A 23,301-nucleotide genomic window follows, 5' to 3' on the forward strand; every position below is an offset into this window, starting at 1 on the left:
GCCGAGTACCTTAGCCACTAGACCACCGCGGCGGGGTCAAGTTTGGTGGCAAGTCCGTCATAAATACGGCCACATAAGTTAAAGATAAGCCGTTAGATAAATGTAAAGGAAAATACATACTGATTTAAACTTGGAACGCTCATCTCCATGCCTGCAAATAAAAAAAACAATGAAATGCATGATTAAGTTCAGCTTCACTGCCATTTTTGTGCGCCGTGGAGAATCACGCGGTAAAAACAAGCACAACTTAACCCAACTGGCATTCACAAGTTGTGCTTCACCGCTATACACAAGCGCTGCGGAGAAGCAAACATTAAAACTACTGGCATTTACACGTTTGGCTTCACCGCCGTGTACGTGCGCTGTGGAGAAGAACGCGGTAAAAACAACTACGAATTTACCAAGCTGACATTCACAAGTCCTGTATCACCGCCTTGTACGTGTGCTACGGATACCAAATGTGTTTGTGCAATACCTCTTATTGCGCCTTAGGCAATAATTTTTTTTTGATAAGAACTAATCGCAGTCCAGTTCCACAAAAGTGGGCGCATGCATTTTGCAATCTAAGCATTTGGGGTCATTACAATTACACCACTGTTACTTTTTTCAATCCCAAATGGCCAACGCGAAACACAATCTAATTTCGCCTGCAGCATATTAAAGTAATGAGAGAATGACTTGGAGGAAGTTGCACAACTTTTTCGGATGCTATAACAGGTGCCAAAGGATTTAGAATTTTTGTGCTTATCTACATGGGACGACTCTGAGAAAGTATTCTCGAATCCTGCCAGCAAAGCTCCATATTGTCACGCTGTCTGATATATACAGGTATTTCGGCCTATTACATATGGCATAGTGACCGACAGGGCAGAGTACAACTACAAATAATTGAGACGGCTGCTTGCCTGTAGTTGCAAGGCAGCGCATTGCCTGCGACGTCTGTCGATCGAGCAGTCACCACGATGTTGACGAAATCGCTACGGAGCACCGGTTTACTACATTGTTTGTCCTTCGAGCAAGCGCAGTCACCACGACGGCGACAAAATCGTTACGAGGTACCGGTAGTATACTGTAGTACCGGTTCGTGTACTACGTACGTTGTCTACACGAAGCTGCATGACTTGCGGGGACAAAGCACGGTGAATGGTACTTCCCGAATGTTCAATTAGGGCGCTAGCTTGAGAAAGTTGGTTGTGGTTATATGAAGGAAGAGACGCCTAATTTCTGCAACCATCGAGAATGAGAATCAGGCCTCGCCGGGTTCTCTGGGCCGCTGCACGGCCGGGCTTGACCGAACGTTACTTGATAGCTTCAGTTGTAAAACTCTCCCCATGCGCCGTGCGCCGCCGGCGTCTCCGTTTCTCGGCGTGCCGCGAGAGGGCGGGACCGCCGCATTTTGCTCTACCCGGCCGCTGCTCATCGCGTGCAACCGCGCTTCTCCCAACGCCGCTTCGGCCTTCTCATGACGTTAGCGCACGATAACATCAAAGATTACCCGCTACCCGTCAAGTTGTCCACGTCCAGACTACATCTAGGCCAGAGTACTTTCCAGTAGCTGCTCAGGATCGCTTAATGTGGGGCAGAAAAGCCGTCCGTTACGGCTCATTGCATTGCTTTTTACAACAGGTCAGCCGAAGCGCATCGTAGTTTGCGCGCGCTTGCGTCGGCTGCTCGCCGGCAGTCAACCACGAGCGTGAACGGTCTGCCGCAAGCTGGTAGCATGGAATAAGCCTCCGTTAAAACTTATTTTGGTTGTCTCTTCCGAATTTTATAAAAAATCACGAAACCGCTCATTTTGTTTCCAGCCAAAGAAGCAAGGTCACCATTGAAGCTACGTCATTTAGTGGCTCTAGTAATTATGGCCACTCGAAGACGAAACTTCCTAATTGTCTCGACGTCCTTTTTGGAATAGTACCTTTTCCATGTTTTGCCCTGACAACAGTTAGCGTTACCAAACGCCACCAAGAAGCGACATTTCTGCAAAAGGCGAAATAGCTTTAATTGAAAGATTTATTGAGTCAATTAACTGACGAAGTTAAACCAGCTTACATGTCAATAAGCATATTGTTCTTTTCAGCAATTTATTGGTTTTCACAGTGCACACTTTACGGCAGACACAAAGTAGAAAAATATATGCAACGTTTTTTTTTTAAATTTACAATCAACTCCACACCTTTTTTGCTTGAGGTGACTATTGCTACAATATACCAAAGCATGTTAAGAGAAACAAAGTAAGTAGTGAATAGATACATGCAAGCATTTTTATTTACAAATCAACTCCACATCTTTTTTGCTTACGGTGAATATGGCTACAAAATACGAAATCATGTTGACAGAAAAAAGTAATGAATAGATACATGTATGCAAGGTTTTTTTTTTTCATTTACAACAAACTCTACAACTTTGCCAGCGTGCTTACAGCAGCTTAGCGCGTTTGTAATCTAGTAATCTTGTAACGTTGGGCTAGACCAACACCACCTAATACTAAGTTGTGTTGGGTAGGTGGTGCTGGCTAGACTGCACCTGCGCGCGCTTCTTTCCTTACGGCCTTCTCACCCGTCGCCAATGCAATGGGAGAGTTTCTGAGTATTTTTTGCCACCCGTCGCCGGTAGGGGTGCAGCGACCCTGACCATGAATCTTTTGTGCTGTGCACATGGCACAAGGAAATTTGTTGATGTGAAACTGTGGAAATAAAATTTTCGACGAAGAGGGGGAGAGAGGGTATCATCAGGGATAGAGGAAGGATCTGAAAGTGAAAAAAAACTAATAATACCAGATGGCTTGCCTCTTAATTAGATATGTGTGTGCTCGTGGATAATACAAGCTGAAACTCAGTGAAAATGTGGAAGAATTGGCTAATGGGAGGCATTCAGCAGGCATAATGCACACTGGCAATGATTAGAGAGAAATATAAACAATGCTGTACCTGTTCTGCAAGCAGAGGGCACTAAACACTTTTGGTTCTTGATCTCGTCGAACAACGACGTCGCAATTAAGAAAGGTCGCTCAAAGAACTACGGGTGCATGTTTCCTTTGCTAGCTATTTTCTAGTTTTCTTTATTTTTCTGAATTCATTGGTACTGGTTCTCAGGCCTAATAGCAGCTGTCTGCAGCTTGACAACTCTTTTAAACATGTACGTGGGTTGTATATCTAACGGCTAAAAAACTGCGTATACGGAAAAAGAAAAAAAAGGAAGGACCCTTGCTGATGAATTACATCTTCGGAAGGCACGCCCAGAGAGTGGTGGTGTACATTGTCAAGGTGGCAACACCACCTGAAAGTATTTATTCCGGAGCCCCCAAGCCCGTTTGCATTCCTCTGTACTGCAAGCCACGTCCTCAAAGCAAGCGAATAACGCAGCGGCTTACGCTCGCAAGCCGCTTGCCCCGTAACTAAAACCAGTGTAAATCAGTTCTTTGCTATCCTTCGAGTTCGTAAAACAACATGTTTAAAAATAGAAATTGACAACATTACAATTTTTCGGCAAGTAATTGCTGCTTTTTTCTGAAAAATCTGCATGAATTTTCTTGTGGCTTATCGCCACAAGCAGGTTGTTGGAAATTGCCTTTATCTCTAGTGTGGCTTGTTTTATTCTGGCATTAACCAATTATGGGTGAATTTTATTCGGTACTTTGTCAGTGTTTAGTCTACAGTGATTTCTCAAGTCGAGAAGGCAGTTGCACAACCGTCATTACGCACACGGACATACATTAGCTGCGTAAAGGTGTATTTCTGTGTTCCGTCACGGCCTCTCGATGGCCGTGGTTCCGTATTGCAAGTCCCGTTCGGGGAAAACACCTGGTGTTTCTTCTCACCAATTTCCAAACAATACTGAGCTGTGCAAGTGCCAAAAGAATATTGCGAGAGACAACTTCATCATCAACGACAATTCTGCATCGACAGTCGTATGCAGCAGAAGCTTGTGCGATGAAGACTATGTGCCTACTTTCCGCATCAGAAAACTTATTTCTGACTCCGCACCTACTATTTTCAAGGACTATCCTTCCTACATAATTTCAAGTGCATAGAAGCCTTGCAAAGGTCCTGCTTCATGAGCTTCGCCCCTTCATCGGACATCAAGGAAGCGACAAGCGGACACTAACGAAACAGATCTGGATGTTGTAACTTCACAAGACGCTTTCACTGAACAAGAAGCAGGAAATGTTTGCACGCAAACAAAAAACAGTGACGCTCATCGCGTGGGTCGATACCAGATTATGATAGGACGATTGCGCTCCCAAGTATCGAACCATCGTTCAAAATGCGAGAAGGTTCAGCAATTGCAGCAAGAAGAGAAAAAGGCATCCCGATATTATCCCAACCCAAGCAACCTTGGCCGACTGCCGACCATTAGCGGCATGTAGTTGGCAGCCGACTTCATTGGCTCTCAGACATTCGAAAAGGGTCGGCCCGAGGTACGCTGTCGGTTACATCGGCACTTAATTGGTCGGCGGCGTGGTTCAGGCCAACGTCGGCAGCCGAGTGAACGCCGACCGGGCCAAACACTCGTCGGGGTGACCAGTCGGCAATAGATCGGGCCAGCCTTGGTTGCCAAATTAGCATAGTAAAACAACACGCGCGTTTATTTAGGCTAGCAGAAAATATATTTTTGAGTGATTTTAACTAACATTTTCACAGATCTAAAAAGGCCTCGAAGAGGGATTTGAAGAAGTTGACGTTCGGGCGTGAGCCGTATACAGTTGTTTGCGACTGAATAGTGTTATTTCCGCGTAACAATATAAACACCAGTGTGTTTTCTTTAATATTCAGAAACATTAACCGGGTGACAGGAGATAAAATATACCTCTGTTCTTGAGCTCGATTACATTGATTGGCAGAGAGTACTGGTGCGACAATCAGATTACATTAGAGACCAAATAACAAATCTATTAGTAATTTATTTCGTACATGGTTTGCCGTGTGAGTGCATCCACCTTGAGAAATTTTGCGGCACCATCATTGGCCAAGAAGGTAACAAACATATTGTTACGGTTGAATAAAGGATAAGTGGGTTTATTTGCAGGATGAGGATGAGATTGGGCAATCAGAAGTAATGTTAAAGTCCTCAGACCGCACCAGACAACATCGTCTTTCCCTTTGACATCACCGGTGTAGTAACTAGCCCAGAGTGACCGAGCCGGACTGAGAACCAACTCAGAATTCCTTTATAATTTTCAGACGAATAAGTATATATACAGGCAGCTTGCCTATGACGTAACACAAGTGGATGACATTGAACACGTTTTGACACTGCACTTCTTATCACTTCTCCCTTTCTTTAAAGATTGAGTCTTTGCACGGGCCTTCGTAGTCGGGTAGACCTTCGTAAGACTCGAGGAGTTGGGGAAGCAGCCACAGCTGGAAGAGATGTTGGTGGCGTTGCAGAAGGAACGGGAACAGCGTTCATGCGCGCTGGAGTGACCGGGCTTAATAGCTGCTCCCGTAGTGACGCTTGCTGCTCCGCGTTGTCGCGGCTGGGCGGTACCAATTCAGAAGTGTACACCTTTGGAGCCTCGGGTGACATTCGCGGACGAATCTGCTGTAAGTGACGCCGGGTCGGGCCTTCTGGTGTGTCGACTTTCAGGAGGCGCGAACCTTCAGAGCCTCTGACGAGGCCTGGACACCACCGCCTTCCGTGTCCAAAGTTGCGCACCCACACCGGGTCTCTGGGCTGGAATCTGGAAGGCTGCGAATGACTCCGAGATAAAGATGGCACACAAGTATCCAAGAGTGAACGCACTTGATAATTAAGCAGCAGTTTCGGAGGAGACTTTCCGCGCTGTAGGGGCGTGCGTCGGTAGCCTAGCAATAATTGTGCTAGTTTAACTTCGAGGTCGTTTACCATTGAGTGTTTAACTAGACCGTCCTTGATAGTGCGAACTTCGCATTACGCAAGGCCATTCGATTGCGGGTGGTAAGGGGCACTGCGTAGAAGCGTTATGCTGTTATCTGTCATGAACTGGGCAAACTGCTGACTTGCGAACTGGGGCCTGTTATCAGACACTACAGTTTGAGGCAAACCAAAATGCGCGAATAATTCACGAAGCCGTGTAATTGTGACTTCCGTAGTTGCTGATCGGACTCGTAGGGCCTTCGTGTGGGAATTCGTAGGGACTTCGTGTGTGAATCGACGACTATGAGCAGCATGCGCCCCTCTATTGGCCCAGCGTAATCAATGTGAAGGCGTGACCACTTCATCCCTGTTTCTGGCCAACTGATAGGCTCCTGACGATATGGCATTGCTTGAGCTTGTACACATGGCATGCATGAACGAGTGAGACTTTCGATCTCACCATCTAACCTTGGCCACCAGAACAACGTCCGAGCCAGTCTTTTTATCCCCGATGCTCCGTGGTGTGACCGGTGCAACTCTGATAGCATGGGCTCCCGCGCCTTGCTGGGTATGATAACTCAATGACCCCAGTAGAGCAAACCTTCGGCGTTCGAAAGTTCCAGTCTTCTGCAAAAATAAGGTTGGAGATGACGGACATGTTGAGAGGCGTTTCGGCCATCCATTTCGTATGAAGTGTTGGACCATACAAAGATCTTTGTCCGCACTGGTAAGCGCCTTTAAAGCATCCGCTGGCACGTACGTACTGCCAAGCTGCTCCGTGGACAGCTCGTATTCTGGCAAGGTTTTGGAGTAAAAAACCTCTGGTGTCGGCACTGGAAACGGCGAAGTGCGTCTGCATTGGCGTTTTGTTTCCCGGCCCTGTACTCGATACGGTACCGGTATTGACTTAGAAACAGGGCCCACCTCTGGATACGCGCCGACGCCATTGGAGGCACCGGTCGATCTTCTCGTAGCAGGCCCACAAGTGTTTGGTGGTCCGTCACCAGCACAAAGTTGCGGCCCAACAGGTAGTCTCGAAACTTTGAGACTCCGAACACCAGCGCCAGAGCTTCCTTCTCGAGCTGCGAATAATTTTTTTTCCGCACGCGTCAGTGTGCGTGAACGGAAAGCAATGGGCTTATCGACGTTGCCATTGGGTGCGAAATGACTGCACCTAAACCCGACGGTGATGCATCGCATTCCAACCGCACGGGTTGGTCGGGCTGAAAATATGTCAGCACGGATGAGCTGTGAAGCGTTCGTTTCGCCTTTAGATAAGAATTTTCTTGAGTTGCACCCAACTTCCATTAATGCTCTTTTTCGAGCAGCTCATACAAGGGGGCCAAGATCGCCGACATGTGCGGTAGGAATCTGTTATAATACGACAGCAGACCTAAAAACGAGCGCAGTTCGCTTACACTAGTAGGCCGTGGTGAATCTCGTATTGCAGAGAGGTTCTTTTCCAACGGGTGTAAGCCGTCTTTGTTGATCCATTGCCCCAAGTAGACGATTGAGTCTTTACGGAAGTGACACTTTTTCTGCCTTCAGCTTGACACCGTTTTCCTGCAGACGGTTTAAGATATCCTGGAGAACAGAGTCGTTACCGTCTTGACGCTCAGCTATTAGTACATCGTCTAAGTACACCTGCACGGCTGGAAGGCCAGCCAGGACGGTTTCCATGCGGCGCTGAAAAATTGTGGGAGCCGAGGCAACTCCAAACGGAAGACGATTATAGCAGAACAGGCCCTTTTGCGTATTTATAACGGCCAGCTTCTTCGCTTCCTCATCCAAGGAGAGCTGGTTATACGCGTCCTTCAGATCCAATGTAGTGAAAAGAGATCCCTCAGGAAGTGACGCGAAAATATCCTCGATGTTAGGTAGGGGATACTGCTCAGTTACGCACGCAGTAGTAATTGTGGTTTTAAAGTCACCGCAGATGCGAAGGGACCCATCTTTCTTTAGTACCGGCACTATTGGTGCCACCCATTCTGAATGTGCTATAGGTGACAATATGCCTTCACTCACTAAGCGTTCCAGTTCCCTTTCCACTTTCTCCCGAAGAACGTACGGGAAAGGCCGTGCCTTGTGGAACTTTAGGTGGGCGTCTTCTCGAAGGTGAAATTTCGCCAGAGGCCCCTGCATTCTTCCAAGCCCAGATTGAAAAAGTGCAGGAAACTCTGTGCAGAGGCTGTCGCGAGCGACTAACATCGATTGCACTGTTCCGAGGAACTCGCTCGAAAGTATTGACAATGCTTAGATTAAATATTTTCCGCAAAGGCTAGGACCAGAACACCCTGTAACGATCAGGGTGGCAGGTACAGCTTTGCCTGAAAATTGAGCTTGAAGCTGCAGTTCACCGACAATGGGCGGCTTGCCCAGATAGCAGCTGAGAGTCTCTTTGCATTTTGATAAGCGCGGCCAGCTCAGGCGATGTTTCAGATACACTTCTTGCGGGATTATTGAAAATGGCGATCCCGTATCAATGATCATATTTAAGGGTACGCCCCCCCCCCCCCTAACGGATGACCCTGCGAAATGCCTGTAGTAAACATTGCTTCTCCCGTGTCTCTTGTACAGTGAAAACTGTTGAAATATCCCTTTCCTCTATTTCATACTCAGTGCTCTCAGTGTGAACAGCATAAGCACTGCCAGCCTGCCTGCTACAAGCCTTGAGCCTCAATTTGGAGCGGCACTTTTTTGCGAAATGACCAGTCTTCCCACAGCGAAAACATTGCTCTGTTTTGTGCGGGCAATCATTTGCTTGATGATCACATACTCCGCAACGTGGGCAATCGGCAACCCGTTCCTTCTTATCTCTGACGGTGGTTTTATGCCGGCGCGATTTTTCAGTTAAACTGCATACCGCTGCCACATCATGTTTGGTCATGGCACTAACTTCCGGCGCAGCGGTTCCAGCAGCCATAGCAATGTTTGTCGCTTCCGCCAGCGTGAGCTCACTTCTTTCGAGCAGCGTTTGCTGCACAGCGCAATTTCGAATGCCACAAACGATGCGCTCACGTAACATTCGGTCAAGGCTGGTGCCGAAATTGCACTTATTTGCCAGCTTGCGAAGTTCAACGACATAGCCTCGGACAGATTCAGTGGCCGTTTTATCTCTAGTGAAGAACTTGTAACTTGCGGCTACTTCGTTACACATCGGCGCATAGTGGGCATTTAGAAAAGCGAGTGCTTCCAGGTAACTCAGCTCACTTACTTTACGTGGAGCGCAGTGTCCCGCAATTACGCCTACCACCTTCGCTGATAGCGTCGAAATAAAAAAACGCGCTTTTCTTTTCCGCTTTGCTAATATTATTTGCTTCAAAGAATGCCTCCAGCTGAGTCAAGTAAATCTCCCACTTATCTTGCTTTTCGTCGAAACTTGGGGTGCCCGGACTCGTAGCCATGCTCACGCCCGTCGACGTTTCATGGTGGTGGGTGGTTACATCTGGCGCTCAGAAATTGTGGATGCCATCCTCGTCGCCACTGTAGTAATTAGCCAAGAGTGACCGAGCCGGACTGAGAACCAACGCAGAATCCCTTTATTTTCCAGATGAATAAGTATATATATATATATATATATATATATATATATATATATATATATATATATATATATATATATATATATATATATATATATTTACAGATGAATAGATGATCAGAGTTTCTTCCGGCTACCGTAATAAAAGTTATAAACTTCGAGAATAGTGCAGTATAGGAAACAAAACAATAAAATATTTATTTAATCCTAACAGTTTCGGCTGGTCCACCAGCCGAAACTGTTAGGATTGAATAAATATTTTATTATTTTGTTTCCTACACTGGACTATTCTCGAAGTTTGTAAATTATATATATATATATATATATATATAAGGGAAAGAAGTGTGTACCTAAGGGCTCGTTTTTACGTGTTTTAACACAAGAATAATGAGATCTAACAGACAGTAATTGCAAGGAACGTACAGGGAAAGTTATTAGAACCAATGGAATGTAAATAAGAAGAAAGAAGAAAGAAAAGTGGATGAAAAAATAACCAGCCGTGAGCAGGAATCGAACCTACGACCTTCGATTAACGCGTTCGATGCTCTAACCACTGAGCTATCACAGCGGCCTTCCCTCATCCACTTTTTTGGGTTTATATGTGAATTTAGAAGTAGGAGTGACAGTCAGCGCCATCTATAAGCCAAACGACGAGTGTGAAAACACTCTTTTGCGCATGTTTGGCGTCACGTAGCACGTGAACCTATTATGAGCGGGCAGCTGATTAATTGTCCCTCTTATACAACCTAATCACACCAAGTCTGCCAGTACGAGACCCTCGTTCAATGAAATAAGGGAAAGAAGTGTATACCTAAGGGCTCGTTTTTACGTGTTTTAACACAGTAATAATGAGATCTAACAGACAGTAATTGCAAGGAATGTACAGGGGAAGTTATTAGAACCAATGGAATGTAAATAAGAAGAAAGAAGAAAGAAAAGTGGATGAAAAAATAACCAGCCGTGAGCAGGAATCGAACCTACGACCTTCGAATAACGCGTTCGATGCTCTAACCACTGAGCTATCACAGCGGCCTTTCCTCATCCACTTTTTTGGGTTTATATGTGAATTTAGAAGTAGGAGTGACAGTCAGCGCCATCTATAAGCCAAACGACGAGTGTGAAAACACTCATGCGCACGTTTGGCGTCACGTAGCAAGTGAACTTATTATGAGCGGGCAGCTGATTATTTGTCCCTCTTATACAACCTAATCACACCAAGTCTGCCAGTACGAGACCCTCGTTCAATGAAATAAGGGAAAGAAGTGTATACCTAAGGGCTCGTTTTTACGTGTTTTAACACAATAATAATGAAATCTAACAGACAGTATTTGCAAGGAATGTACAGGGGAAGTTGTTAAAACCAATGGAATGTAAATAAGAAGAAAGAAGAAAGAAAAGTGGATGAAAAAATAACCAGCCGTGAGCAGGAATCGAACCTACGACCTTCGAATAACGCGTTTGATGCTCTAACCACTGAGCTATCACAGCGGCCTTCCCTCATCCACTTTTTTGGGTTTATATGTGAATTTAGAAGTAGGAGTGACAGTCAGCGCCATCTATAAGCCAAACGACGAGTGTGAAAGCACTCTTTTGCGCATGTTTGGCGTCACGTAGCACGTGAACTTATTATGAGCGGGCAGCTGATTAATTGTCCCTCTTATACAACCTAATCACACCAAGTCTGCCAGTACGAGACCCTCGTTCAATGAAATAAGGGAAAGAAGTGTATACCTAAGGGCTCGTTTTTACGTGTTTTAACACAATAATAATGAGATCTAACAGACAGTAGTTGCAAGGAATGTACAGGGGAAGTTATTAGAACCAATGGAATGTAAATAAGAAGAAAGAAGAAAGAAAAGTGGATGAAAAAATAACCAGCCGTGAGCAGGAATCAAACCTACGACCTTCGAATAACGCGTTGGATGCTCTAACCACTGAGCTATCACAGCTTTTTTTTTTCTTTATTACACTGAGCTATCACTGAGCTATCACAGCGGCCTTTCCTCATCCACTTTTTTTGGGTTTATATGTGAATTTAGAAGTAGGAGTGACAGTCAGCGCCATCTATAAGCCAAACGACGAGTGTGAAAACACTCTTATGCGCATGTTTGGCGTCACGTAGCACGTGAACTTATTATGAGCGGGCAGCTGATTAATTGTCCCTCTTATACAACCTAATCACTCCAAGTCTGCCAGTACGAGACCCTCGTTCAATGAAATAAGGGAAAGAAGTGTATACCTAAGGGCTCGTTTTTACGTGTTTTAACACAATAATAATGAGATCTAACAGACTTTTTCATCCACTTTTCTTTCTTCTTTCTTCTTATTTACATTCCTTTGGTTCTAATAACTTCCCCTGTACATTCCTTGCAATTACTGTCTGTTAGATCTCATTATATATATATATATAAATATATATATGCATAGGCGGCTTGCCTATGACGTAACACAAGTGGATGACGTTGAACACGTTTCGACACTGCACTTCTATCAACTGGTACTTACCACAGTTGAGCAGGTCATACCGTAGCCAATGCAGTGTTAGGAACAGGGCGCGCCACCTGGTGGCCTAAACAATAAACTTGGAGGTGTTCGCGCGTGCTGGCCAGTCTTCACTGCACATGTTTAGAGTGGATCTAGCGTGGGCTTTTCGAGCGCTTGTCCTTCGCGTCCAAAAGATTTGCACCCGTTCTTGTAATTGAAGCCCCCATGGCCTCATCAGAGCCGTCTGGTCGACGCCATATCAAGAAGAAAAGTGAACGCAGGTACTGCTCGGTCAAAGACTGCTACAGTCGCGAAGGAACACCGAACGTGAGGCTGTACAGCTACCAGCTTTGGGAGAAGTCACGAAGGTAAAAGTGGATTATCGCCGTGTGACGAGTCAAGTGAGTGTATTCCTCTTTATGAGGTCCTCTTTCGCAGTGTGCTGCTTTCGCTACACAATGCAAAAGCAGCCGAGGACGAGGTTCCGTTTTTATTTCAAAGCACACTTGGGTAACAGATTTTTTGTCAATGTGTGGGTAGTTTACCCGGGGGGTTGCTTAACGGGAGTTTATTGTATTGTAAATGTCTCACGTTTTTTAGGTTGATATTTTTGACCAAAAAATGTGGATATCGTCCTGATGAATTGAAAAATGTGCAACACGATTTCTGTGCTAGCTTGCGACGCACCGAGTTGCTGTCTTACACAATCTGTTTTTTGTTAATGATGATCGCACTACACTTAGACAAAAGTTGATTATCGTTTGGGAAATTGTATGTTCACTGGAAATGATTCTCCGTTTCGTTCGCACTTAATTTTGTTTCGACACCGCACACTTTACGCGGCGTTGACGTCGTTGACGGTGGCAGAAACGGCAACGGACCGGTGCTGCCATGCGTGCTTCTTGTCCGCTGATACTTTTGCGCTATTCATTAATGCTATTTATCTCTGGCTGTTGTATCAGTGCATTCCTGTACATTAAACATGTGAGAAAATATTGCGCCACTCATGCAGGAGAGCAAACTTAAGAAATGTGTGAACTTATGATGACGTAAAAGATAATTTTATTGTACAGTGTGTTTCTTGACCCTTTCATTGCTTAACACTGCTACACCAGCTGCAGCTGGGTGATGGGACTTATTCCTGTTTTATTCATTTCAGTTTTGGGGACTCCTCAAGCTCGCAGTCTCGTCAACCTCTCGGATGCCGAACACATGGTTATTGCTCTGCAAACGGCGTCCTTTCCGCAGTAGTGATGGCTGAAAATAGTCGTCAAGGCCTTCGGCAGGCTTGAAACCGCAAAACACAACACGCGACATTGCGCGGAGTTTGCGCGCTGTGTGCAGGTGCTGCTGACTGGACAAGTTCCTGAGCAAACACAGATGGTGCCATTGCGCGCTGCAGCTTGGTCGGAGCAGTCACTTTGCAAGAACACGAGACGTCGGTGACGATCGCAAACATTAGCGAAAAGAAAGACTCGAAGGACGCCGACGTGCGGTAGAGCGCCTGTGTGATTGGCGACTTCATATATATATATATATATATATATATATATATATATATATATATATATATATATATATATATATATATATATATATATATATATATATATATATATATAAAGGAAAGAATTGTATACCTAAGGACTTGTTTTCCCTGTTTTTGGCACAATAATAATTACATCTAACAGACAATAATGCCAAGGAATGTAGAGGGGAAGTTATTAGATCCAATTGTAATGTAAATATGAAGAAAGAAAATTGGGTGAAAAGATAACTTGCCGTTAGCAGGAACCGAACCTGCGACCTTCGAATATCGCGTTCGATGCTCTTCCACTGAGCTACCACGGCGGCTATCCCCACAGCCACTTTAATGGGTGTATATGTGAATTTAAACGTGGGAGTGTCAGTCAGCGCCACCTGTAGCCATGGTGGTGAGTGTGGCACACACTTTATGAGCCTGTTTGGCGTCACGTAGCACGTGAACTTATGACGAGCTGGCAGCTGACCAATAGTCCCTTGTATACAACCTAACAGCACCAAGTCTGCCAGTACGAGACCCTCGTTAATGAATGAGGGAAAAAAGTTGATACTCAAGGGCTCGTTTTCGGTTTTTATAACACAATATTATTGAGGTATAACAGACAATAATGCCATGGAATATGCAGGGGAAGTTATTAGATCCATTTGTAATGTAAATATGAAGCAGGAATCGAACCTACGACCTTCGAATGACGCATTTGATGCTCTACTGCTCAGCTATCACATCGGCTATCCTCCCAGCCCCTTTATTGGGTTCATATGTGGGTTTAATATATATATATATATATATATATATATATATATATATATATATATATATATATATATATATATGTGTGTGTGTGTGTGTGTGTGTGTCTGTGTGTGTTACTATGCTTTTGTTTTTCTTCAATACAACAGCGTATTCTTATAAGAAAAGTCGCTGAAGGAACAGTGGATTTCTGCCTCAAATATTTGATTACGTGAACAGTATTGGTAGTAGTAGTAGTAGTAGTAGTAGTAGTAGTAGTAGTAGTAGACTTTTATTGAGCCATAATTTACAGGCCGAGCATTTCGATCGCCTGTGCGACCAGTCGATGCTGTTCTTCTTTCCCTTCGGTGCCGATCAAGTCGAGCCAGGAGGTGTTATCATGGAAAGGGGTGGGGAGAGTAATAGCTAGATTGCTGAGCAGTTGAACAGTAAAACAGGCAGTGTGACAGGTCGGCGAATGGGGAGGTGCAATTGGGACAACAAGGGTTAGACCTATATTTATAAAGGAAAAGGTGAGAGGGGGTTATCAGATAATTCATTTGGATGTGCCATAGAGCTCGAGCCTTGAGCGCAGTGAGTGATGAGGAGGGTAGAGGCGCTTGTCGAGCCGGAGCTGAAGATATACCTCCGTGATAGTGTGACGCAAGGAGATCTGCCCATTGTTATTCGTGGAGCTCTCACTGTCTTCCGAAGGTGTGGGCCAGGTAATGAACGGTTCCCGGTGCAATATATCGCGGGCAAGCTGATGAGTCAGCTCATTGCCGTTAATACCTGAATGCCCAGGAACCCAGTGGAGGAAGACAGTGAAGGGTTGAAGAGCAGGGACCGCTCACTCGACCTCCTGTTGAAGAGCGGGGGGCAACGTGTTGTTCTGTATGTGACGGATGGCGGCGTGAGAGTCAGAGTAAATCGTGTACTCGAGGAGAGAAGGGAGGGAGGAAAATGACTGCATGGCGTCGACCATGGAAAGGACCTCGAGCGAAAATACATTAGGCGGGTACAAGTATGGTCCACTGGTGTGCGTGTCAGGGTCCGAAAAGTGTGGATGGTAGATTACGTAGCCACACGAGCCCCGAGGAGCCATGTATGACACATCCGTGTAGGCAACTGCCTGTGTAGAGAGAGGATGGGAATAATGTTGGGCTGCTGCATGACGCCGGTCAGCGTGAAGAACGAGAGACATACTGGATAGGAGGGGAAGGATGCGAAGGTTAGAAGCAGGGGTGCTAGCGGGAGAAGGCAAGGTGGGAACGGAAACGGGAATGTGAGGGATACCCGCTTGGGCCAATAGCCATTGGCCTTGATGGGTGAAAGAAAGACGGGAAATCTGAGAGTTGTGGTGTAGAGAAATAAGAGAACGAAATGGATGGAAGAGGCCTGTGGCAAAGAGCTTAGTGGTAGAGGTAATGACAGGGAGGTTTAGAGCTGCCTTGTAGAGGCCTAATAGAGCTCTTTCGAGTATGTTGAGTTGCTTTTGGGTGAATTGAACGTAGGGTACAAAGTACAAGAACTTGTTAAGGGCGAGCGCATGTGCGACCCGGCACGCATGAGCCTCGTGGAGCCCCGACTGCCGAGTGACAACGCGTCGCAGGAGGTGGGTCACCGAGTGGCAAGTCCTCACAGCGTGATGTAGGGCCTGCGCGTTCTTTGTCGCGTGCAAAAGGAAGTCAAGAACTTTGCATTGCTGAACAGTGGGGTTGAGAGAGCTAGAATTATGTAGGGAGATGAGGGTGTTGTGGGAACGCTGGTACGCAGAACGGTTTAGCAAAAGTAGCTCAGATTTCTCCGGTGCAGGAGACAGCCCAGCAGTAGCGAGAAAGGAAGCGATAAGGTCCAGGCGACGTTGCAAAATATTCTGAGCGTGGCCGGGACATTCAGACGTACAAGAAAGAGTGATGTCGTCTGCATAAAAATATGGTGGAGGTCAGGTATTTGAGACAGTTTGGAGGCAAGGGGGTCATAGCCATATTAAATAAAGTAGGAGATAGTAGGGCACCTTGAGGAGTGCCGCGGTTGAGGCAGTGCGGGTTAGACAAACGAGTATCGACTCTAAAGCGAGCAACTCGATTGAAAACACAGGACCGAATGTAAGATTACATGCGGGAGCCACATGACAGGGAGGAGAGATGAGCGAGTATGTGGTCATGATTCACGCCTTCGAATTCCTTCCGCACATCGACGGTTACAAGAGCATGGATCTGACTACGAGAAGGTGAAATAAAAGTGTGCTGAAGAACAAGGAACATGTCCTGCGCACGTACGGGGTGTCAGAAGTCAATAAGAGAAGGAGGGAAAAACTCTTTCGCCTCAATAAAATCGGACAGTGAGTCAAGGCCATTCGCTCAAGAGTCTTGCCAACGCACGACGTCAAAGAGATAGGGCGAAGGTGAGAGAGAAATAGAGGCTTGCCAGGCCTCGGAATCATGCAAATTAGAGAGGATGTCCAAGAGCTTGGAAGACAGCCACTGTTCCATGCTTCGTTGAATGTGCGTAAGAGAAATTCCTTCGCATTGTTGGGGAGATTACGTAGTGTAGTATACGTTATCTCATCCTCGCTGGGAGCCGAGCGGGTAGATTAAGTGGCAGCTTCCTGAGCGTGAATGGGCGGTCCAGGTATGGGTTAGCTTTGCCACAGTAATGTGGGTAAGAAGTTGTGAGGGGGGTGGGAGATATAGATATTTTGAATTGTCAAAAACATCAGATGAAGTCCCTTGAGTGAGAGCTTTAGTTAGGGTGGGGGCAACGGCAGGTTTGGTACCTAAGAGAGACCTAAACAGAGATTATGTTGAGCGCGAGTGCAGTGCGTAGCCAAGGCCGTCACGCAGCGTGTTCCAATGACAGTGCTCGAGGGAATTGCCGTAAGCGATGATTTTAGCCCGCAGAGCATCAATGTGGGAGGAAACTCATAGTTAGCTGGCTGAGAGCGCAGGGAGCGTTTCAAAAGTTGATGACGTCGCCATAAACGGATGAAGTGAGGATCAGGGTCAGGAATAGGGAGTCGAAAACTAGTGCGGCGACTACAGGATGTCATTTGCTCCGGAGATCCGCGACGTCCAGTCGTCGTAAGTTTCAAAAGACAAAAGGTTATTACGGAATGCTTCCCAGTCAGCGTGAGCGACTCGTTGTTTCCGTCTGTTGTGGGAAAGAGGGGTGGTGATGTGTGTGAGAAAGTGATCACTTGAAAGGATTTCAGCTGACACCTGCCAGAGAAAACGAAGGAAACTCCGAGATAAAGAGAGATCTGGCGCTGTGAAACAGTGCCCGCTCGAGTAAGGGTCTCATAAGTATTAAGAAAGGTGAGATGGCGTTCCTGGGCGAGGCAGAGTAGAAGGAGACCTGGTTTGAGTGTTTGGGGGTAACCCGAGATCCTAAAAGGAGCATTAAAGTCACCCCCAAGAAAGATTTCGGTGGTCGAAGGAAGGGAATGCAGGAATTTGCCAAGAGCCCTATACAAAGAGGATGTGACAGGGGGGTTGTAAAAGGAGAACAGAGTGAGAAAAATACGGGTAGATGGTTCGTAATAGACCACACAAACTAAATATTGCAGGAGGGTGAAGGGTACGTCTAGTGGTTCTACGAGAGCGTAAATGCGTACATAAATGAACGCAAGTGGCGTTACCATCGTAGTGTGATATGCGCGGTAGCCCGGGTTGGTAAGGGCCGTCCGAGTCTCCTGTGTAAAGAGAAAATAAGGTAATGTGGGGTGGGTGAGAAGATATTGGTGGAGAGGGGTCCTATTATGACGAAAGTAGCGGCAGTTCCACTGCAAAAACTCGAGGTCCTTTTCACGCGCCATCTAGGTCTTTGAAATAGAGGAAGCGCCTGCGCGTGCGCGTTCCTTCTTTTTGCCGGGGGAAGCGACTCTTTCAGGGAGTTAAGCATATAGGTGTTGGATTCCAGTTGCTTGGAATGGGCTTCGAGGGTCATAAGAATCCGGACAATTCAACTTTCCAGCTGGACCAAAGGATTCTAGCTGGACCAAAGGAGTGTAATGCCCAGTGGCGGTGGTTTCGACCATGTCGGCCAATTCGGTTACATGGGAGCTGGAGGTCGGAGCAGTGAGTGTGGCGAGTTGCTTATTTAGCTCCGTGAGTTGAGAGGTAAGAAAGGATGTGGTAGTTGCAAGTGTCTGCGTCAGTGCGAGTATTTTCTGTTGTAGCTCATCCTTAGACGCGCTGTTGCTCGCGCTGGTTGCGCTCCAGCATAGCCAGTCACACATCGAAGGAGCGGCTCTCGTTACCCAAGGATGGTGAAGGTGTGTTTGTTGAAGAAGGGCACACCTGAGGTGCGCCCTTCACCTTAGCGGCGTAGGAGCCGGGGGGGGGGGGTATGTTTCGAGAGGTGAAAAGAACTCACGCGCTGAAGAGGAGGACGGTGAAGGCTGAGTGGCTCGGTGCATGGCTGTGCGACGGAGAAGCGGCTTTGGCACAATCGTGTTGCTTAGCTAGAAGGTAGGGGCAAGTTGAGTCGAGAGATGAGTGGGTGTTGACTAGGCAATCGATGCACCAGGGTTGGGTGCAAACGTGAGCGTCGGGATCTGCTGGTCGAGGAGACACACAGCGGTGGGACTTGGCTGGAACGCTGTTTTAAGGGCACTGATGAGCACGGTGCCCTCTAGCAAGGCACCGAGTGCAAGTAGGGGGCTTAGGTTTATGTGGACGGCATCGGAAAGAGACGTGTTTAAAATACACAAAGCGAGAGATGATGGTGCCAGCAAATGTTGTGAAGACGGACTCAGTGAAACCCATCATACGTGCAGCGAATATGCATGAAGTAAATGATTCGAGGTCATGCAAGCGATAAGATGATGTGAAGTGACCACCGACGTTGTGTATGACGACGATACATGATATTGGATGACTGCGGGCATATGACTTCATAGTGATTGGCTTAGCATTAGGTTCCAGACTTGTAAGGGAGAGTAGGAGGTGCGCAGTGAGGGGCGAGTGCGTTTTCAGAAACACAAGTCTCTGAGCTGGTTTGCCCTGAAGGGTGACTTCCGCACTGGTCTTGGGAGAGAAATTTGCGGCGGCTGTGATGGTAGCAAGCAGGTCGTACAGAGGCAGTTTCGGCGTGAGTGTTCCGGGTGGAAGTTGGATCCCGACAGTGATGAGCTCGAAACGGGGGAGGGCGGTCGAGGCAGGTTTTCGATTGGCACAAACGGTGTTCCAGCTGACTTCAGGTGATGTCGTATTGTCTTCGTTGACCTGTGACGCCGTGAAGTCCATTTCCATCGATGAGTCATCAGCTGAAGTGATGGAAGGCAAAACTTCGGCGATGGAAGGAACGATGCTCGTCGAAACGCGCTTGTCAACAGACTAGGAATTTCCAATGAGTAGGCCAAGTGCAGATACTGTGGGAACAGCAGCAGGCGTGGTTGATTTCAACGCCAACGCTGCATTACGGCTCTCGGGCTCCGGCGTTTGCGCGGTTATCAAGCTGGGAGTAGCAGAGACGCTGGCCAGCATTGCACGTTACCGGACCGTGTGTGCTGTTGAGGAACGCTGCCTGTTGCTGTATTGTTGTCGGCGCGGGGCTGGTGACATTGCCAGATGTTCACAGTGGAGGCACGCTTGTATCAGTGGTACGACCGGAGGAGGCTGGGCTTTCCGACAGGGCGTCAGTTGTCGTTGGTGCCGAGCGCTGGGCGGGACGCTGCATCGCGGAAGTACAGGCGTGGCGCGTTAAGGTTAGCGCGGCGCCGCGTCTTTGTACTTTGGAAAGGGCCTGGAGGGCAAGCCTAGGGTCGGACCGGGGCTCGTATGGTGTCGGCGTGACCCGGAAGTCTTCCAGAGGGAACAGTGAGCTTGTCCAGACACGGGCGGGGCCCGGTAATGGGCCAAGAAGACGTAAAAGCGGAGCACTGTCAGCAGCCGATGGATGTATGAATGGATGGATGGATGGATGGATGGATGGATGGATGGATAGATGGATGGATGTGGGTGTACCCTTTAGATCGGGTGGCCAATCAAAACGGCCCCACCTGGTGGTCCTTACGTAAATATTAGATCGTTAGCATAAGCATATTTGACTCAAACTACACATTTGTGCCGTTTATAAGTTAAAGTGCGGGAAAAGTACAGAGAAGTCGAGGTGGTGGTGGTAGTGGTCGGAAGCAGAAGGCGCTTAACCAATTCCCCAAAATGGGTACCTGTCATTTATCCAAGTAAACAAACAAAAAATTTCTGCAGCCCCGTTGGGAGCGCGACGCAGCGCCTACAAGCCAAAGTCAACTCAGGAATCGCGTGCAAGCAGAGAAACATGGAAAGGGGAAAAAGAGATGTAAAAAAAGACGTCTACTACTGCATGGTTCTACTGGCTGGGTCGTTCGCACTACGGCGGCCCCATAAGCTCCCAGTGGGAACACCAAATATTTATGACGGTATTTGTTTTCTCACCACACAGAGCAGCTTGGGCGTTTCTTCGAAAGAAAGAAATAAAAAAAGTAAAGAGTTGGGTTGGTGTCATGTGGTGCGGCTTTGGGGAGAGAACGAATACGCCACCTCGCCACTGGATGAAAAAGCTTTTTTTCAGCGGCCGTGGCACCACACGTCTCATCTTTCTCAGAGAAAGAAGACATGAAGGGATGAAAGGAATGCGGTTGTGCGTCGATAGAGGCGAAGGGTGCGTTGGGCGATAGTTGTAGTGCGAGAGCCAAACTACGACAAATGGACAAAAAGGAGACGAGAGGGCCTTTCTCTTTTTTCCCTACTTTTTTTTTGGTCTTGGAGGTGGGAAGGAGACAACGCTCCGAGCGCCGATGAGTTGCTGAAGCGCTACCATGCAAAGTCGCATGAGCAGCATTTCCTTTGGTATGTCCCAAGAGGCAGCCGCGTCCCGCCACCGAGGATTTCAGGCGTACACGCAAGTGGCAATGTTTCCTGGCGCATTGCCAGCTTTGTTTCTTGGAAAAATTTACCTTGATCTGCGCAACTGATGTGTCAGTCCAGCAGTTTCTTCTAGCTGACAGATAAGAGTGGTTCTGGTGAACGGCTGCTGTATCAGTCGTCGTTGCTCGTTTACTGGTAATTATGCGCCTTTCGTGTTTTTGTTCGTTTGTTTATATTGCACGAAAATGACAATTATGGCTATTTTATCAATTATTGAGCACTGCATCAAGGAGTGCAAAAAGTGTGGATAGAGTGATGTACTGGTTCCACCGTGGTAAAAGGAAGTCTGGTAAGATGCATGATTGGTTGCTAAAGTCCTACGCATTTTTTTCTCCTTACATTAGGTCGCAAATGAACTGTACACGATGACTGAAAAATATATGCCTGGCCCGACTTGAAGGTAGGATGTGTTGTCTTTAATTTATTTGTTGTACTGTTTCTTTTCCAGTGACATATTACGAGGAAACTGATTGCTCTGGGGTTTCGAGCAAGCTTTATAATTATGTTACGAGTAACTTGTTTAATGACCTATTTACAGCGCACAGAACTCGACGAGTAAGATGGCACCAGACCAGCATCCAACGGAAAAACCCACTTCGTCCTCCTCTTTGATGCAGCCGTGTTTAGCGGCTGTTTTATATCATAACCCCCGGTGGTAGAAGCACCGTCCCGGTGCTAAATTTACGCAGATGATGTCGAAGGGGGGTAATAGGGCTTTAGCCGAGCCACGTGAACAATGTCGCTCGGAGCTGACGATGACTTTGTTGGATCAGTTGGAACAATCTCGTACGTGACGTCTGTCCCTTGGCGAACGATACGAAATGGTCCAGTGTAGGGCGACAACAGTTTTTCCGACAGTCCCACACGCCGAGTAGGTGACCAGAGGAGCACGAGAGAACCCGGAGAAAAGTGCACGTCCCTATGGTGAGAATTGTAGAGCTGTTGTTGGCGCGCCTGTGAAGCCTGTAGACGGTTACGGGCGACTTGGCGCGCGTGGTCGGCGCGGTCAATGGCTTCACCAGCATATTCAGTGGCCGCAGGTAGTAACGTGTCTAAAGGTAGAGTTGGGTCCCGGCTTATAGTAGATAGAAGGGCGAATATCCGGCAGTGTTGTGACGAGATGAGTTGTAGGCGAACGTCACATACGGCAAATGAATGTCCCAATCGTGGTGGTCTGGCGCAACGTATTTGGCAAGCATATCGGTTAGGGTCCTGTTAAGGCGCTCCGTGAGGCCATTTGACTGGGGATGGTACGACGTAGTAAATTTGTGCTTGGTATGACAAGACCTCAGGATTTCTTGAACGACAGCTGATAAGAACGTGCGACCACGGTCGGTGAGAAGTTGACGGGGAGCACCGTGCACTAATATTATGTCGTACAGCAGAAAGTCCGCAACGTCGGTAGCGCAGCTGGTCGGGAGTGCTCGTGTGATTGCGTACCGCGTCGCGTAGTCCGTGGCAACATCAATCCATTTATTTCCGGCTGTGGAGAGTGGAAAAGGGCCCAACAAGTCAAGACCAACTCGGAAGAAAGGCTCGTTGGGAACGTCGATCGGCTGAAGGTAGCCGGCTGGGAGGGCAGACGGCGTTTTGCGACGCTGACAGGGCTCACAAGCGGCGACATAGCGTCGAACAGAGCGGGCAAGTCCAGGCCAAAAAGCCGACGTCGTACTCGATCGTACGTGCGAGAAACGCCCAAATGGCCCGTTATGGGAGCGTCATGGAGTTGATGCAGGACAGAGGAACGCAGGTGCGCTGGGATGACAGGAAGTAAGTCTGATCCGAAGGAATCAAGGTTTCGGCGATATAGAATCCCGTCTTTCACCAAAAACATTCGTAGGGACGGGTCGCGTGGCGTTGACTCCAGTTTGTCAATGATGGCTCGTAAAGAAGCATCCCGACGTTGCTCTTCGCCAATGTTTAACAGTTCGACACGGAAAAAACGTCCGTGATAGCGTCGGTATCGGTTGCTTCGTCAACAGGGTAGCGGGATAAACAATCAGCATCCTGATGTAATCGCCCTGTTTTGTACATTACAGAGAACGTGTACTCTTGAAGGCGTAGAGCCCAACGAGCGAGACGTCCCGTGGGGTCCTTCAGGGAGGCTAGCCAGCAGAGCGCGTGATGATCCGTGACAACACGGAATGAGCGCCCGTACAGGTATGGGCGAAACTTGGTGACTGCCCATACAAGGGCGAGGCACTCGCGCTCCGTGATGGAATAGTTGCGCTCGGCTGGAGATAGTAGTCGACTTGCGT

General features: G+C 47.4%; 1 long non-coding RNA gene across 1 annotated transcript in view; it reads right to left on the reverse strand.

Annotated features, from left to right (window-relative positions):
- The window catches only part of LOC142776709 (uncharacterized), a 31,971-nt gene extending 30,220 nt beyond the window's left edge, over positions 1-1,751 (reverse strand). The window contains exons 1-2 of the long non-coding RNA XR_012887736.1: positions 906-1,751; positions 121-151 (exon numbers count right to left, since the gene is read on the reverse strand). This is a non-coding gene — a long non-coding RNA (uncharacterized LOC142776709). The remainder of the gene's footprint in view (positions 1-120; positions 152-905) is intronic.
- Between the last annotated feature and the right edge of the window lie 21,550 nt (positions 1,752-23,301).

Source organism: Rhipicephalus microplus, chromosome X (genome assembly GCF_043290135.1).
Source record: "Rhipicephalus microplus isolate Deutch F79 chromosome X, USDA_Rmic, whole genome shotgun sequence".
Classification (NCBI taxonomy): Eukaryota; Metazoa; Arthropoda; class Arachnida; order Ixodida; family Ixodidae; genus Rhipicephalus; species Rhipicephalus microplus.